Source organism: Rhineura floridana, chromosome 3 (genome assembly GCF_030035675.1).
Source record: "Rhineura floridana isolate rRhiFlo1 chromosome 3, rRhiFlo1.hap2, whole genome shotgun sequence".
Taxonomy (NCBI): Eukaryota; Metazoa; Chordata; class Lepidosauria; order Squamata; family Rhineuridae; genus Rhineura; species Rhineura floridana.
Window position 1 is genome coordinate 97754081 of NC_084482.1, and position 19695 is coordinate 97773775.

Consider the following 19695-nt stretch of genomic DNA (forward strand, 5'->3'; position numbering starts at 1 on the left):
GAATTGCATAACTTCTTGTCCTTTCTAACCTTAAAGTTATACTCTTCTGCAATTTTGAGTCAACTCTGTGTGTGTGTGTGTGTGTGTGTGTTGACATCATAAAGGTAGTGCTTTTTTGTACTGGAACCTTTTTCTCTCTTTTTTCTGCCCAGGGTAACCATTTTGTGCTGATGCTTTTCTCAAGGTATGAGTACTGGCACCTCATTGCATATAGGGTATGTAGTATAATGCTTTATCATCATAACAGCATTGACATGGAAAAAGTTCCACAGAAATGAATGGAAATTACCTCCAGTAAATGCATTTTGGACTGTAGAGTAAATACAGCTCTGTCATTATTGTAATACATATTACAAATGTATTGATTTGTATTCTGCCTGAATGAACTTCAAGGTTCTTCCAAGTCTGTGATTGTATTGTCTTATTAAAAACCACCAAGAGTTTTGGACCACCTTAAAGACTAACAAATGTATTATGTCATAAGCTTTTGTTGAATTCACCGGATGCATGAAGTGCTATCCTGAGTTTCAGATACATATAGTCATTGTTGGGGGCAGAACTGTAAACAGTGAGGTCAGAAGGAAACAAAATGCAGAAAAATACAGACAGTGATAATTACATTATTAACATGGCCATCCACAAAAAAACAGATATCCTAGCGTTGATAAGCCAATCATGTATAGGCTCAGTTTGCATGTAACACTAAGCCAAACAATGGCTTGGTCGTGAGCATGCGGGCTTCTGGATAAGAAATTGCAGCTGCTTTGGTCCTGCTGTTGCTGCTGCACTGCTCTGAGCTGAGCCATAGTTTGGCTTATAGTGTCATCAAAGCCAAGTTTGTGGTTTCTCTGCTCCAGGCAAACCACAAGCTATTCTTACAAACCTTTGTTATAGACCAAGGAGTGAGACAAACCATAAGCTTGGGTTTGGTTGACCCACTAAGCCAAACTATGGCTTAGCTCACAGCAGTGAAACAGCAGGAGGACCAAACCAGCCATTGTCTTCTCTCTAGGAGCTTGCATGCTCATGCTATGCTATGAGTTGGGTTAGTATTACGTGCAAACAGGCTCATAGTGTGACAAAAATCCTTTGTCTCTATTCAATCTGCATTGGATTAAAAGGTGTCAAACTTCCTTAATACACCATCAATGGAAGCATTCTCAAATGTGAGGAACATCTTAAGCATGCATGAGCATGTTGTCTTACAATATACAAAGACCATATGTTGCAGCGTCCACTTTATTCCTCCCACAAAATAGACCCCAGAGACATCTGGTTTGTATTGTGGATTGGCAATTACAGCCTTGCACATGAGACAATAAGTTTTGATTATGCAGCTAATATGGCATTTGTTTAATAATGGAGCCAGGCCACATAGAAAGAGAGTCCTTCCTGCTGACAACATTAAAGCTTTCCGGATTTGAATGTCTGGAATGGATGCAGATTTCAAAATAGATAGTGACATGGTATAATCTCTGCCAGTATGGATTAGTTTGATAAAAGTATGGTAAAGGTATACTGCTTTCACTGCTTTGCACAATTATATGGAATGAAAACTCTCGATAAAAAAATGTACAGGGTTAAAAAATCTTTTTTTTACAGTACAGTACTGCATTAAAATAAATCACCTGCGGAGTGTATTGAATTGGTTTTCAAAAAGGACTTGAAAAGCTCATTGGCTGCCACTGCAAAAGAAACCACATTCTTGGGCACTGCTGTGGCCCAAACCAAAATTGTATTACATAGGAACACAGGAGGCTGCCTTATACTGAATCAGAACATGAGTCCATCTGGCTCAGTAATGTCTGCACTGACTGGCAGTGGCTCTCCATAGATTCAGGCAGGAGTCTCTCCCAGCCCTGCCTGACAATACCAGAAACTGAACCTGGGACATGCAAAGCAGATAGTCTGCTACTGAGCTACCGTTACGGAGAGGACCATAATCAATAGCACTTCTCTAGCTGACTTGTACAGCCAACTTTAGATGAAGAAATAAAGGGGAAGATCTCTTTTCTTGGAAATGCAGATACAAATTATGTTCTCAGACCAATTTCTCAAACCCTGGCTGCCTTTTGGGTCCTTGGGAACAGCTGCAGTTCTCAGGGACAGGAGAAGTACCTAAGCATCTGGGTGCTTGCTTACTCTCTTCTCTGGGATGCTGTCTCTTGAGACAGCTGAAGTCCCTGGTAAGTGCTGCAAGGAATGGGACCCCCTGCCTGACCCTGTATCCAGAGAGAGGCTGTAGTCAATCTTGCAGCCTCTGGCATCATCTCCTGGCTGGGTCAGCGGGCATAAAAGCTTGGCTGCCCTTGCATGGTGAGTCTCCCACCAAAGGGGTGACACCAAAGAGAGTGGTCTGTTGGGGAGTCCCTTAGGGAATCTTGAGGCGAGGACACTACCCCTTCTATTTTTTTATTTAAAAAAAACCAATCTAAAGGAGATTGGTAGTGGGGAGGGCATCTGGTGCATGTGTAGTTCCTGTGCAGGGTGAGAGCCTGTCACTAGATGCCTTCAGAGTGCGAGACTGCAACTGGCAGAAGGCTGGCCTTACCTGGGTGTGAGATGGGGGGAGTAGATATGTCCTGAGTGAAAGATATTGCATGGGTTTGTTAGGTCCAAACCCAACACGCAAGCTGTCACTGTCTACTCAGCTCACATCCACCCGGGAGGGTGCGGAGTTGAGAGCAATAACCCACTGCCAGAGATCAAGAATTAAGTTGCCACAATTACCTTTGCAAAGGGGTCCCAAAACCAGAGCTTGGAAGATTACTTTTAAAAAGTAATAAATTACAGTTACAATTACTTGGCCCAAAAAAGTAGTAATTACCGTTACAATTGCAATTGCTCTGAAAATAACTGATTACTTTACTTTTTTTCAAAAGTAATCACTGCAATTACATTTCAGTTACTTTTTTAAAAAAACTCCTACAAGGTGCTGGCCTTGGCTGCTACACATCTAAGAAGCCTAAAACAATATTAAAAATAAACACACACACACAGGGGGTAGTAGAATAAAAAATTTTATCCATAAGATTAACATAATGGCATAACAGAATCTCACATCCCCCCAAGCAATGAAGATACCCCAACTCTTGAAATCAAATTTTACACTTGAAATGCTTTTATAATATGTTTCTGTTATGTCTCAAAAGAACAAGATGCTCAAAGAGCATGTCAGACAAGGAATGTCTTTTTACAGTCATTACGTTGCCACCAGTACTGAACAGGCGTTCTACTGCGGCGCTTGAAGGCATGGCTGTGTTGTGCTGCAAAAAACACCGCAGCACACGTGGAAAGCCATGGAGTGATGACACTTCCCTGCTGGGAGACCTCAGGTACCTCACCAGTTCCTCCTCAGCAGTGTCCACTGTTGACTTCTTGCCCTGGGGCAGAAAGTTAAAGAAGTCATCTGCTAAGTCATCTCCTTCCTGGTCTTTATCTGAAGACTGATCACTGTCCTCATTAAGTACACCCATCTTTATTTCAGCTTTCAACAAGGCTTCCATTGTGTATCTAAGAAAGAGAGAGGATATGTTAACACATATATGTTAGGAAACCATCATCTGCTCTTCATTTCCTGATGCTTGTCATGTCCCCTGGTTCAGGATCCAGCCTGAGCCTGTGGATGATGACATGGAAGGTAGGAAGGTGACCAAGTCACCACACTCATGGGGCAGCACAGCAGACCCTTAAGGATTACCTGCAGCAACCCAAGGTTGTGATGAGGAGCCCCAGGAAGAAAAGGCCCAGCCCCTGCCTACCACCTTAAGCCCTCTGATACTTGAGACATTTCCCTTGGAGTAATCCACCCAAAGGGCTTCCCTAATGTTCTTACTTGTTGGTATGGGTGGTGGCCTGACACGATTCCAGCCAATCTAGTTTGAAGCGAGGGTGTAGGCAGGCTGCCAGAAGAAGCCTCTTGTCCTCCCAGATAGCTGCAAACCGCTTTCTTAGGGCTTCGCGCACACCTCTCAGCAGCTGAAAACAGTATGTGTACCTCTCAGGTTTGTTTTCCAGTCCTTCTAACTTGCGGTCCAGATTGCAGAGCGTTGGTAGCAAATACCCCATGAACATGCCGTTCTCCCGTTGCAGGATATCTAGGGACTGGGCTAGTGGCTCCATAATCTCTGTGTATTCCTGTACCACTTCAATCTCAGCAACTGTGATCCTGGACAAGGAGCAGCGGTCCATTATGGCATGCATTTTTAGTGGCACAGTTGACAGGAGCTCATGTAGTTGCTTCAACGCATCAAAGGTGGAATTCCACCTGGTCTTATTCGGTACCTTCAGATACACACCACATTGCGCACGGATATGCTCAGCAATCTGGGCTGACTGGTTCTGCTTGGACCACAACTTGCTGCACTTTCCCATCAAGGAACGAAACTGTTTCTTGAAAGGACCAAGAAGACTACTTTTGGAGGAGTCAGAAAGCATGGCCTCTATGTCTTGTGTTGCCACAAGGTTGAGGGTGTGGCTAGCACATCTCTGGTGTGGTGGTAAAACAAAATCCTCTCCTGAGTCTGCAGCTTCTTCCTCTGCCTCAGGTCCTGTGTCCAGGATCTCACAGATAGGCACAAACTCCGCCTCAGCCTCCTCCTCCTCCTGGTTATCACCATCATCGTCACTGGTGCCTGCAGCTTCCACTGGTTCTTTGGCCATGAAAACTCTGAACACTTTCACAAAGTTGGAGCCATTGTCTGTAGTAGTGCACATAACTTTGTTGTGGATCCTGTACTGCACATGTACATCATGCACTGCTTTTGAAAGGACATCGTATGTGTGGCGCCCCTTCAGACGCTTACAAGCCAAGGCCCTGACCTCACGTTTCAGGGTAGTTGGGTTGATCCAGTGGGCTGTTACCCCAAAGTAACTCTTCTTGCCATTGGTCCAACAATCTGCAGTGGTTGCTATATATGCCACAGCACCCATTCGGTTTGCAAGAGTTTCTCTCATGTGGCATGCTCTCTTCTCAATTCTGTCTCTCAGAGTCTTGGCACATATGATGGTGAGATCTTTGGGGAGTCCAATGCGAACCAGATTAATGAATGATGGTTTGTCCACAGTCTGAAGTGGTAATGTCTCCTCTACAATGAAATCAATGATTCTCCTGTTGAGATTGCTCTGGGTGACAGGCTCCCTGCCAGATCCCCACCTCTCAAGGGTTGTCTGCTGCTGCTTCAGCATTCTGGGAGGAGGGGTGTCATGCATTGGTTCAGGAAGGCCACGTCTCCTTGCCTTTATTGCTTCTTCAATTGCTCTCAGCTACTCAGGGTGTGCCCTCTGAGGAAGAAGAACAAAGCATGAATCCAAGAAAAAATGGAAGACGAACTTCACAATTTAAACATAAATAGACAATGGACACTCTTTGAGGACCAGCATGACAAAGGCTTACCTCAAAATGTTTCTTCACATTGGATGAGGAGGAAACAGCTGATCTCAGATTTTTGATCCTTGGAAGGCAGTAATTGCATCGTACAACAACATTTTTCCCACTCTGGCTCACAAATGTACAAGCTTTCTCAAAGCCAAACCATGGTACTTGCTGTTCTGCAGATGTGGCTGTGGGCAACTGGCACTGCTTCATGCCCTCCTCCTCCTCGTGCACAGGGCCTCTTTTCTGAACCTCACTTTCTAGTTTTGCCTCCTCAGGATCAACAAGCTGTGACTCAAGTGGCCGCACTAACTGACTGCTGCTCTCAGCAGCAAGACCTGCAACAGGCATCTCTGTAATAAACAAGAGATAATGCTCCTATATGGGTGAACTTCAGCTGTGATGTGCCCCCATCTCTTCCCCATGCTGCAAGATCCCCCAGTCAGAGTGGAAGTAAGCAGGTCGATAGCACAATTAAAAGAGATCCTATTTGCATCATTTTTGCTCACTGAATAACCCTGCCTGGGCCAGTCTAACCTACTATCTCACAGGGTTGTTGTGAGAACAAAAATGAGACTAGGGTTCAAATCCTCACATAGCCATGAAGCTCACTGGGTGACCTTGGGCCAGTCACTGCCTCTCAGCCTCATGAAAACCCTATTCATAGGGTCACCATAAGTTGGAATCAACTTGAAGGCGGTACATATATTTTTTATTTTGAATATGATGATTATGATAATAAATATGCAGCATTTCAAATTAATTCTGTATGAGAAGCATTCCATGCCAAGCTTGGAAAACCAAGAATGAGGTATAAAATGTAGACAAAAATACTTTTGACAAAATGCCGTTTATCTTTTATATCTATATCTATAATTAGCAATACAGCCGAATGATGTATGTAAAGTATTTTTTCTTTCCCTTTTCTTTTTTATTAATATTTTAGTACTACTGCTAAAGTTCTGATGAAAGAATAAAGCATTCATTAGCCAAATTCAAATGATTAGAACACATCACATAAATTCCACTGAAGTTGGAGTTTTTGCCATAGAAAATGAAAAAAACATATAACCTATGATAGCCCAATAGACAATCAGAACTAATATAAAACCCTATTGCTTCTCATTTGCAAATCTTGCAAGATCTAAGGTAACTCTAGATCATGTGAGTTCAGGTGATGCATATTATGTACATTTGTATAGATATTAGCAGAGATTGTCAACAGTCTATCTCTCTCTGGGACTGGGAATCTCTCTCTTTCTCACAGAACATGAGTTTGAGAGCTGGGGGACTGAGAGGAGGAGCTGCAAGGACCCTACTTCTCACCTCATCTCTGCCAAGAACAAAAAAATCAGCCTTAAGCCATTTATTATACGCCTAATGATTTTTTATTTTTATTATTATTATTATTACTGAGACAGTTTTTGTCCCACATACAATTCAGTCTTGTGATTAAACAGGACAAAAATACAAATAAAAAGAAAGATGGAGTTCAAATAAATATACAATAAAAAGCTAGCCGGCATTTTAAAAGGCAGGAGTGCTCTGTCTGGATAAATACAGCACACAGGTATGCATGGGAACAAGGGGGAGAGTTCAAAAAGGGGGGGAAGGAAGAGAAGTAGGCCAGAGCTTGGAAAAGTTACTTTTTTGAACTACAGCTCCCATCAGCCTAATCCAGTGGCCATGTTGCCTAGGGCTGATGGGAGTTGTAGTTCAAAAAAGTAACTTTTCCAAGCTCTGGCCTACTTCTCTTCCTTCCCCCCCTTTTTGAACTCTCCCCCTTGTTCCCATGCATACCTAGGCAAGGAGAGGCAGTGGGGGGGGCAGAACGGGCGGCGGCGGGGAAATGCCACAGGGGGGTGGAAGGGGCCGCGGGGACACACACACACACACACACAAATCATCGTCACTCACCTCCACAGCTCTTCGCCATTCTGCTGCTGCCTTCTCCTCCGTTGTCCTTGCCCTGGCTTTTTCCTCCGGCATCCATTTTTTCCTCTCAAACGCTAGCAGGCCCTGCCTATTCACCTCTTCCCTCGTGCCTCCTAACACAGATCACGAGGGAAGAGAGAGTCTGCGCAGAGGTCCAATCAGTGTGAGGCACATGTCTTGTGTTAACCAATCACAGCCAGGAGCTGATTTCCCCTTGTTCCCGCCCCCAAGTAACGTCCAACCTAACGTGGAAACGTTAAAGTTGCAGCTGAAAAGTAGGGAAATTACTAGTCATTCCGTTACTTGCCAAATGTAATGGAATTACCCACTCGTTATTTAAAATTGTAACTAATTACAAGTAACTTGTTAAAAATAACAAGTTACTTCCAAGCTCTGCTGTTTCTTAAGTTGATTATTATAAAATCCCTTAGCTGTAAATACTTGGAAGCATTGGTCGTTTTTGTAATTTTAAGGCTTAGATTATTCAGGAACAAAGAGTATTCATTTTGCACTGCTTTTTTGGATCTTGTTGCACCATGAGTAGTCCAGTCTGACCTACTTTCACAGGGGAAACTTTGGTTTTTACATGAGAAAGAAGTGAGGAAGGACACTGCAGGAGTTAAGGACCTTCTAAATTTATCACAGACAGCTAATGCCAAAAGCAAAAACCTTAAAGCTGACCCAAGGCAGGCTGAAGGGCATTTGGGTGCAGAAACAAACAGTGCCTGGGACTGTCATCATATTATGGGAGTGTTTCAGATGCATACTGAAAATTTAGGTGTGTACAATTTAAGTGGATTAACGCACTCTGTTGCTGTAATGCAACAAATCAATTTAAAAAAAGACAGCCACGGGCTTTTGGGGATTAGGAAAGTGATGATGAAATGCACTCTAAAGTGTCAGATGGACAGGAAGACATATAAACACCTTGCAAGCAGATTTGGATGAATGCTTATCGTCGGGTAAATGCCTCATAAACAAATCAGAATGAACACTCAGTCAGGACCAGCTATTGCCTAACTTCCATGTAAGATTTGTGCAAGCAAATCAAGACAAATGCTGAATAAGTAAGTCAGCTGGAGGAGCCCTGCGGCAGCACTGACAACTCAGAGTACACCTGTGGAAAGCCTCTTGTATGCCTGCAAAAAGCTCCATGGACATAGATGTACCACTGGTGTGTAACCGATGGTAGGGTTTGAAAGGGTGTGTCTGGAGGTGGATTGTGGGAGGATCCCAATCCAAAGAATACCACCTCATTCCCCTGGCACCCCTGAAAAAAGGGGGGAAACTACACCAGCTGTTAGGGCTGGCATAGAGTTGTGTCATTCCTCTGGGGGTGTCAGGGAAACAAAGGGAACTTTGGAAGTGGTGCATCCATGCCCACCCTTGACACTTCCCACTGTCACCCCACTCCACCAGCCGAGCTTCCCCCGTGCAACTCTATGATGGCAGTGCTTTCTGCCAGTAGGCAGGTGGACTTCTGTGGCAGGTTGGCCTACTGACCTCACTCTGTTGCTCCCAGCAGAGCAGTATTTACATTGCTTTCTAAGGCCCCTCAGCTGGCTTTAAGGTGGGGTTAGGATTGCTCCCTTTCTGATGGACTTTCCCCCTTTCTTATGTGCTGATTAAATCCTTGCTTTGTTCCAAGTATCCATGGTATTTAGTCATGGCAAATCATGATCCATCGGTGGAAGATCTACAATCATATTTAGAAAGATGATCTGGGCTTTAGCTGCTCCTGTGGGATAAAATAAATGTCATTAAAATGGCTGCATTTCCTAAAATCAATTATCTCTTATGCAGGTTGCCAGTTACAATTCATAATATATATATTATGTAATATTTGAGGAAATGTTTAGACATTTACCTCTGATGAAGCCACAGCAGACCAATCACTGCATAGTCAAAATCACAGCAATAAATTTGTTTATACCATCTGCCTCTTGGTCAGTTCAGTAGGAGTTAAATCACCCCCATTTGGTTCAGTGCAGATTTTTGTATGGAGCAGACCAATACTAACAGGCTGGGGATCATTCATTCATTTTTGTTGCACCACCTACAGGGATTGGGCCCCTTGGGGGGATCTACATCTTTAGCTCCCCTGCCTCCAAAGCCTCCAGTGTCCTCCCAACCTGACCTGAAACACCCCATTGTGGGGCATACCACTGGCTACAGTGGGCATACAGCTCAACTGGGCAGAAGTTGGGCCTCTGCTGCAGCAGAACCCCCAATCAGTAGCACGCCTCTCTGTAGGCAGAGAGGCAACACATTGCATCCTAAGCCCACCTACCCTGTCCTCCTGGTCATCAACACTGGGGAAATAGGATGGCGGCCTAAAAATTGTATCCACTGAAGTCATCCTGTTAGAGTAAGGACTTATGTCTGTGCAATGGGACTTCCTGTTCCTCTCCCCACGTGTCCCCTGGCCCCCCAAATGTGTTCTGAGTATTTCCCCATCCTCCAGAGCAGATTTGGTGGATTCAGGAGGCACAGGGGAGAGAATGTGTTGTTCCGCAGGTGGAAGTTCTTGTGCTAACAAAGTGGATACAACTCAAAGAGTGCAATCCTAACCTCTGCTTAGCAGCAGTGCAGCTTGATGAAGCAGCACATTAGTGTGGCTTGCATTAGCCCAGGTGGAAGTGGGAAGCATGGAAAAATGCCTCTTCACTGCACCAGCTTCTAACCTGGCACAGCAAAGAGGCCCAGATCGGGCCCATTGCCATTGTGATGGCAGCAGGATCTGCACAGGATCAGCCCGATCTGGTACTGGCCCAGCCCTTGGCAGGGATGCCACCAGCAATAGCTTCTGTGTGCCTGCCATCTGAGTGGGCACATTGGGTTGTTCCTCACTGGAGAGACTTCCCTACTGACAGAGGAACTCCTCCACTGGCCAAGGCTGGCAGACACTTCCACTGTATCCAACCCCCACTCCAGCATAGCAGATCAGGGGTTTGGATAGCTCTGTGTGTCCTTTATAGGGTTTGGTAACACTATCTAATTATAGGAATGGTTCTTGGGGTCATTTATTGCATAACAGCATGGTGGGGATATGCTGAGATGTTGAATTATGACCCTTTGCATATTTCACCTCTCTAGCCTATAGGGAAACCCAGAGTTATTGATAGGTAAAGTCATTTATTTGTTTTGGGTAAATGCTGGAATCAATGTCCATGAGGACACATGAATGAGGAAGATACATCATTTGGTTTTGAAGAATTCTAAAGTAAATATGAACAAACTCCATAATCAAATTGGTGCTATATGCAATTATTTACTGAATGGAAAATTTGACCCAGAGGCATGAACAATCTCTGATGTGTTGCAAATTATTACTATAATAGTATATATTTCACATCTTAATAGAAATACAAACGTGTACATAAAGGCCTTAATCTATCTCTCTTGATAGGTTAAGGAAAACTTGGGTAAAAGATCCAGGAGTTAATATACAGTCAGCACTATAGACATGTGCTTTCAGGGACAATTCAGTTTATATAACTAGATATAAGATTTCAGATTAGTCCAGCAAAAAATTGCATTTAGATGCCTCAAATATAAGAAAATGTCTCACTTGATGAGTGTTGGCACTGCAATAAAGAGTAAGCTATATTAACACAGATATTTTAGAATTGCCCTGTATTTGGCAAAAGGTACTGTCAGTATTGTGCTTTCATTTTGAATATAATTTAAATTTAGTTTGAGTACAGTTTGTTTGCATTTTTGCCTGTAATCATGAGAGTCCTTCCAACGGTTTGGGGATTAAGCAAGGAACAGTCATTATCGTTGGATCATTCATTTTTAATTGCAACAAGACTCATTTGGAAGGCAAGGTATCCTCTGCTATGAATAACATGGATTATGGTGATGAATCTGTTGGCAAGACAAAAAAAGTAGTACTCCTTAGGCAGAATTTGTTTTTAATACAAATCTTGCATTGTCTGTATAGATTTCTGTAGTGTTCTGCTATGAACAATTTTCTTATTGTAATATGTATTTATAAGACACTAAAAACATAACAGCCCTGCTGGATCAGTCCAAAGACCCATCTGGTCCAGCATCCTGTTCTCACAGTGGCTATCCAGATGCCAATGGGAAATTTGCAAACAGGACATAAGAGCAATGACACTCCCCCGTGTGCTCCTCAGCAGTTGGTATTCAGAGGCATCTTGCCTCTGATACTGGAGGCTGAACATTTATCTTCCATAAATGTCTAATCCTCTTTCAAAGCCATCCAAGTTGGTGGTTGTCGCTACCTCTTGTGGGAGCAAACTCCATAGTTTACCTATGCACGATGTGGAGAAGCACTTTCTTTTGTTTGTCCTCAATCTTCCAACAGTCAGCTTCATCGGATGACCCTGGGTTCTAGCATTATGAGAGAGAGAGAAACCTTCTCTCTACCCACTTTCTTCACATCTTGCCTAATTTTTACAACTCTCACCCTTTTTCTAAGTTAAAAAGCCCCAGATGTTGTAACCTTGCCTTCTAGGAGAGATGCTCCAGCCCCTTGATTCTTTTGCTTGCCCTTTTCTTCAAATTACATCTGAAATGATAATAAATGACAGAAGCCACTGCGGTGAAGTTTTTAATTTTTTTTAAATAGTACTTTGATTTTTTATGGTGCAAAGATATGAGGTAACTCAGAATTATTATTATTGTTTTGTCCTCAAAGGCAGATCTGGCTAAATCAAAATTTAAGTCCAAGGTCCAATAGGATACGGCCTTAATACAGGGATAGGGAACCTATGCCCTCCAGATGTTGGTGGACTACAACTCCCATCATCCCTGACCATTGGCCAGGCTGGTGGGGGCTGATGGAAGTTTGAATCTAGCAATATCTGGAGGGCCACAGGTTCCCCCATCTCTGCCTTAGGAGACAGTAAGTAGGTAGTAACTTCTACCCTTGAGAAGAGTTCTTACCCTGCTAAGGTTTAATCTGATACCAGCATTTCTTTTGGAAGGTTTATGTCTCCATGTTCGATATTATGCCATTTATTTATTTTCTGTGATTCTTGTGCCACAGAAAGATATCATATATCAGGCAGACACAAATGCCTTCCTCGGCTGTTGCATAAGACCAATTGGTCTTCATTATCCCAAGGAAGATAGAGCCTGAAAACTGTTGTTCAGCTGTTCTTCTTACAACAAAGTTTTGGATGACCACATATGAGACCTGTTGAGACTTCACCTGAGGATTGAATTTTAATTCTCCACTGAGCTTCCCCAAGCAGGTTTCCTCAGGCAAGGTAAATTTGCCTCCTTTCAAGGGAAGAAAGTGTAGCCATATGAAACCTATCCACCAGGTGTCACTCTTGCAAACCAATTTGCAATTTTATTCAAGGGACAAAATTAGCAAACCAGTTGTAGGTCAATACTGAAAAGGTGAATTCAAACAACACATGGAACTGGTTGCCAGGTTGTTGCAAAAACATCATGGAAGAGGCAGAAAACTCATTTGTTATACTCAGTTTCACTTTTGTTGCCCCCACTGCACTCCAAGAGAGGTTGAACTAGCAGAGACTAAATAGGCAGGAAGATAAAACGACATCCAAAAGAAAGCACTGGTGGTTCAGCGCAGCATAAAATATATATCAGCATAAAATATATATCAACAAGTTTAGTTGTGGTAGTCATCACAGATAACTTTACTGGGTTGTCTGGGTTGTCTGTCAAGGACTAGGCACATATTCCATGCTACATTGAATTAATTATGGTGATCGGTTACCTCTTAACATGGTTTAATCGAATGCAAGTACATTCAAAAGGATTAAACAGCAAACGTGTACATTTTCACACTTTTTAAAAAGCATGCTTGTGAGTAAAGTAGGATCTTGAGTCCATAACTGGGAGATAATAATAATAATAAATATGAAGAAGAAGAAGCATTAATACAAAATTCAGTATTAAAAACAATTAAAACAAATTACAATCACAGGAACAGGGTGGGTCCTAAAAACATGTATCTCAAGTGCCAACGGCCAGGGTAAAAAGGTAACTTAACTTAAATACTCTTTCTCTCAAGTAATAAATACGCATCTTTGGAAGTTACTGAGATATGTCTTCTTCCTTTAGTAAAATTGGGGAAGGAAAGCCAAGCTGGGAGAAAGCTGGCCTCTACCATGTTCATTCACACAGTTTTAGGAAGTAGGGTATGATGCATTCTAATCAAAACTATCAAGAGGCTGGAACAACTCCCCTATGAGGAAAGGTCAGGGTTGGCCCCAGGCATGCCAGGGCCTTTGGGTATCAGCCTGCCCTGGGCCCCTCCGCGACCCACGGAACTTAAGCATCCGCGGACCCCAAGACAGGAGCTTCCATACCGCCCGCCATCCCACCGCCATCCCCACACTTCACCTACCTTTCCGTTGTTTTTTGCAGCACACGCAGGTTTGCCATCAATCAAGATGGCAGCCGAGGTTTCCCTAAGGGACTGAAGCCTCTGCCGCCATCTTTGTTGATGGCAGCAACGCACGAGTGTAGCACGCATGCATGCCATCAACCAAGATGGTGGCAGAGGCTTCAGCCCCTTAAGGAAACCTCAGCCGCCATCTTGATTGATGGCAAATCTGCACGCCGCAAAAAACAATGGAAAGGTAGGTAAAGCAGGGGGATAGTGGGAGATAGCGGTCTGCGGATGCTTCAGCGGATCGCGGAAGGAGAGCAGAGGGCCCCCCATAGCTCCAGGGGCCCTCAGGCCAGTGCCCCACCTGGCCGCCCTTTAGAACCGGCCCTGGGAAAGGTTACAACATTTCAGGCTTTTTCATTTTGAAAAAAAAAAAGGTAAGTAAAGACATGAGAGAAGTGTATAAAATTATGCATGGTGTGGGAAAAGTGGACAGAGAGATGTTTTTCTCCCTCATAATATTAGAATTCAGGGAAACCAAAGGGTGGGAGATTCAAGACAGACAAAAGGAAGTATTTCTTCACAAGCCACATAGGTTGCCTCTAGAGTACCAGTGTTTTATTGGAGGGATTCCAGAGCATAACAGGAAATTTAGGTTTGTGCTATTAAAGCAGATTAAACTGCTCTGTCACCCTAGTGCAACAAATCCACTTTTAAGAAAGAAGTGGGATTTTTGTGGTTAGGAAAGTGACAAAGAAATGCAATTAAAAGTGTGGAAGGAAGGAGTAACGGGAAGATGCATAAACACCTCACAAGCAAATCAGGATGAATGCAGGATGAATGCTTATTGTCATATAAACAAATTAGAATGAATGCTCAATAAAGAGTGGATATAATCTGTGTAAACTTTGTGCAAGCAAACCAGGATGAATGGTCAACAAACATGTCATCTGGAGGAGCCCATGGCTAAACATTGGCATTTGCTACCACAACATTTAATGATGGCCAACAACTTAGATGGTTTTAAACAGGGATTAGATTCATGGAGGATGGCTACATGCTGTCTCCATTATCTGAGGCAGTATGCCACTGAGGCTGGGGAGTTTGACCATATTAAGCCTGAATTTGGTCAGCTGCATTGCTATTGGTCTATTTCTGAGCCCAATTTAAAGTGCTGTTTTTAACCTTTAAAGCCCTGAAGAGCTTGGGATCAGATTCCCTAACAATTTCCTCCCCCATATCTACCTACCCAATACCTACCTACCCAAACGTTCAGCTCATCTTCAGAGGCCCTACTCTGAGCACCGCCACCATAGGAAGTGAGGCAGGTAACCACCAGGGGTTGGGCCTTTTAGGTAGTGATACAGCGGTTACAGAGGTGTCTTCTGAGGTACCTTCAACTGGTAGCATCTTAGTGGTCTTTTTTGGTTCCTAGTGAAGTCCGTTTTTGTTCACTCAAGCATTTTAAATAACATGCTTCATGGTCAGGCCCTTTTAGGTTCAAAGCCTGTGTTTCCAGTTATGCTTTTAGTATTTAATGTAGTATTTTAATTGCCCTGTTTGTTTGGTGAGCCACCCAGAGATCTTATGTTATGAGGCAGCTATATAAAAGCTCAGTTAATAAATAAGTATAGTGGCTGGTGGTTGTGGAGAGACAGCTGAGCAATAGGGAAAGCACATGAGGTGAAGAGGCAGAGTTTCATCCTCTTTTCTGCTCCCTCTCCATGGTTCCAAAAACGGTCTCCTCCCAACAGCTGTTATTGCATTGAGAGGGAAGCCTCCATTAGCACCAATAGAGGTTTCAGTGTTGGGGTGGGAGGGTGTTAAACTCTCCCTTTCCACCTTCTGCAGTCCTGCTACTGCTTGTAGCTGCTATTTACATTAAAGGTTTTAATTCACTTCACATCTGGCTTGGTCCTAAGGTCTTAGGGCAAGCTTACAAGAGCTGACTTGGAAGCTCTAATAGCCGGCCATTGTTACCAGAGGCAAACCGAGTCAAGCATAGTCTGGGGTTGGAGAGAGAAAACCTTTTTACAAACAGAAATATCTCTCTCTTCAATAGATGCTGGTGGGAAGGTCAAGAAGACTTCTGAATTGAGGCCTACTGATCCTGACAGCTGTGCACTTGTGAATCTTGATCATCTAGAAGAAGCAAGTGAGCTGGAAGTAGAGAAAGGAGAGGAAGGGAAGCGACAAATATGGGCAGAAAACTCACACACTCCAAACAGGGACTATGATATCTTTAAAGCACATAAGATAATTTGCTACTAAAGCATGTAAAAGAAATATGCTCCCACCCTCCAGCTTATTCTTCCACTGTAGATTTACAGTGTACTATTCACTTCTGTCCAATGTATTCTCTTATTTGCAACATTAGACTAGTACAAAGGTATCCATCTGATTTTATGGACCCTTTGTATTAAATATTGATATCCTGACAAGAGTGTCTGAGGCTGCTCTTTGCTTGTCAGGGTTAGTGCTCAACCACATAAACCTAAGAGTTTGTACTGATGTAATTACTTAAATGTCACTGTAACAGGAGGAATAGAGAAAAAGGTTTTGTTTTTATAAGACAACTGAAAGTGGAAGAGGTGGGGGGGGAGAAAATTAATATAGTACATATATTTCACTAATAGGCAAAAAACTCTTGTAGTTAAAGAATGTACCTATAGCTATTCTCAGCAAAATGGCACAGGATCTCATTTCTTACCTCTTGGATTCAAAAACAGAGAAATTCACTAATAGGCAAAAATACCCTTACAGTTTAAGAACATACCTACAGCCAACAGACATTTCTATCAAGCTTTAAAAAGCAGGGACATTTGACAGCTATAGTGAATGCACCAGGGGAGCAGGAGACCTGACCTCCTCTCTGAGATATTGGACTGCCCTACAAATTTGTAAAAATGCAAAGACAATTTGGGTTGGTCTTTCACAGTCCAAACCACTTCCTGTGTAGCTTGGAAGAATTTGGTGATTTGAGGAAGGGAGAGGAGAGGGGGAGGGGGAGGGAGAGGAGGTGGAAGGAAGGGGAGGGGGAAAGTCAGATTTGATCATTTGCATGTTTATTGAGTTCAGTGGGATTTTCTCCCATGCGATCATGTTTAGGATAGGTGAAACTGACCATGGGGGAGGAGAAGGGGGAGGGAGTAGGGAGGGAAGAAGGAGGAGGAGGGGAGAGCAGAGGGGGAGGAGGAGGGGAGAGCAGAGGGGGAGGAGGAGGGGAGAGCAGAGGGGGAGGAGGAGGGGAGAGCAGAGGGGGAGGAGGAAGAGAGGAGAGAGGGAGAGGGGAAAGGAGGGGAGAGATGGGAAGGAGGGGGAAGGAATGGGGAGAGGAGGGGGTGAAGGAAAGGGCAGGTTGTTGCATGCTTATTTTCAATGGGACTTACTCCTACGTAATCATGCTTAGGATAGGTGAAACTAACCTGGGGGAGGAGGAAGGGTAGGGGAGAGGAGGTAGGTGGAAGGGGAAGAGGGATGAGGGAGGGAGAGGAGGAGACTTGGTGGGTAATCTCACACTCAAATTTAAACCAAAGCTGTCCCTGGCCACATCCACATCAGACATTCCCAAACTTCTCCGGAAAGAGGGGCTTACTTTTAAACCATTCTGGTCTATAGAGCTCTATCAGGGAAATAGGAGTCTCCTAACAAGTCTCAGCACCCTTCACAAGCTACACTTCCCAGGTTTCTTTGGGGGAAACCATGCTGTTTCAAGTGGAATAAATATGTGGCATGGATGTGGCACCCAGATTAGCCAAGCCAAACAACTGTTAGTCTGACTTTTAGAACACTGACAATCGGCTCTTATTGAGCATGCCTGCACCATGACAGACTCCAATGTTAATTCACTAATAGGCAAAAAACCTTGCAGTTTAAGAACAGCTATTTCTATCAAACTTTAAAAAGCAGGGAAATTGGGCAGCTATAGGGAATGCACCAGGGGAGCAGGAGACCTGAACTCCTCTCAGACATATTGTACTGCCCTACAAATGGGTCAAAATGCAGACGCCATTTGGGTTGGTCTTTCACAGTCCAACCACTTGCTGTGTAGCTTGGAAGAATTTAGTAACATGTACCTCTGAGCTTATGGTGTGTGGTGGCAACACCTGCAATCTCCAAAGATAGAGAATTATATTGTTGTATGTTTGTTGATGTTCTTCTTAACTTTGCTTCTTTCCTGTGTTACTAATGTTTCTACAGAGAATCTAAACTAGAAAAGTTTATTTCCTTCATTATTCATCCTAGAAATCTGTGTCAAATTTATTTTTATTAATTTCAAAGCCTTTTTATTGGTCAATGTCATATGATGGTAAAGACAGTCTTTTGTGTTTCAAATTGGAGGTAATGTTCTATTTCTATTTTGGGTGCATTAACAGTTGACTCTGAAACTGCAGTTTGATGTAAAATCAGACTGATTCCAATATGTTGCTACTTCAGCAATGACTCTAGCTGTTGGAAAAAAGAGGATGCATGTTTTCAGCCTGCTATGTTTCAACCACTTTATTTAAGGCAAGGTGGGCATTGTCAATTAAAAATGTAGAGCACATCTAGAATTTTGCTAGAATATATTTCACCTCCCACTGTTTTATCTTGTGCAAACTGAGACACTCCTGAGGTCCACTGGAGACTATTCTGCAGTAGTGCCATTATTCCACAATTATATTTGGAGTTTTTTTAGTGTACATTTTGCAAAGTGTTGCTGTACTTCACATATTCACAGAAATAGAAAAAAAGAAAATGATTTCCTATAGGAAACTTCACTAAAATTGCAAGGGAAATCAGACGTATTCAAAACGACCATCTGAACTATATCAACTGTATTAATAATATTGCTTCCTCCCTGCTAAAACAAGATCAGCACAGCACATGTCTTCTTTCTATTATTTGGGCTGATTGCAGGTGTTGCCACCACTCACCATATGCTCAGAGGCACATGTTACCAAATTCTTCCAAGCTACACAGAATGTGGATTGGACTGTGAAAGACCAACCCAAATTGTGTTTGCATTTTGACCCATTTGTAGGGCAGTACAATATGTCAGAGAGGAGGTTAGGTCTCCTGCTCCCCTGGTGCATTCACTATAGCTGCCCAATTTCCCTGCTTTTTAAAGTTTGATAGAAATAGCTGTGGGCTATAGGTACATTCTTAAACCGCAAGGTTTTTTGCCTATTAGTGAATTTCCCTGCTTTTTAATCCAGGAGGTAAGAAATGGGATCCTGTGCAAGTTTGCTGAGAATGGATTGATCATTTGCATGCTTATTGAGTTCAATGGGATTTACTCCCCTGCAATCATGCTTAGGATAGGTGAAACTGACCACAGAGGATGGGGAGGGGAGGAGGAGAGAGGGGAGGAAACACAGAGGGGAGGACTGGGAGGGGAGCAGGTAGGAGGGGGAGGGTGGAGGACAGGTTTGACCATTTGCATGTTTATTGAGTTCAGTGCGATTTACTCCCATGCAATCATGCTTAGGTTAGGTAAAACTGACTGGGGGGGAGGGAGGGAGGGCTGGAGTGGGCAGTGGAGAAGGAAGAAGGAAGAGGGGAGGGGAGGAAGAAGGGAGAGGAGAAGGGAAGGAGGGGAAAAGGCAGGTCTGATCATTTGCATGCTTATTGAGTTGGATGGGATTTACTCCTATGCAATCTTGGTTAGGATAGGAAAAACTGACCATGGGGGAGGAGGAGGAGGAGTGGGAAGGAGTGTATTAGAGGGGGGCAAAGGAAGGAGGGAGAGGACAAGTATGATCGTTTGCATGCTTATAGAGTTCAATGGTATTTACTTCCGTGCAATCATGCTTAAGATAGGTAAAACTGACCATGGGGAGGAGGAAGAGGAGGGGGAAGGGGAAGGTGGGGACTGGGAGGGGAGGGGGAGGGGGGCGAAGGAAGGAGGAGGGAAGGGGCAAGAGGGAGGGGATAGGAGGGAGGAGAAGGGAGGGAGGGTTTGATTATTTGCATACTTTTTGAGTTCAATGGGATTTATTTCTATGCAATCATGTTTGAAAATGGAAATGGACTGCCTTCAAGTCAATCCCCACCTATGGCGACC

At 43.5% G+C, this 19695-nt stretch overlaps 1 protein-coding gene across 11 annotated transcripts in view; it reads left to right on the forward strand.

Annotated features, from left to right (window-relative positions):
• Positions 1-19695, forward strand: part of FGF1 (fibroblast growth factor 1) — a 140425-nt gene that overhangs the window by 76827 nt on the left and 43903 nt on the right. The window contains exons 3-4 of one of the 11 annotated variants that reach the window (XM_061616991.1): positions 153-215; positions 15712-15804. The exons of 8 other annotated variants lie outside the window; for them this stretch is intronic. The gene's annotated coding sequence lies outside the window, so the exon portion shown is untranslated. The remainder of the gene's footprint in view (positions 1-152; positions 216-15711; positions 15805-19695) is intronic. 2 more of the 11 variants (XM_061616992.1, XM_061616990.1) reach the window with 2 other exon arrangements.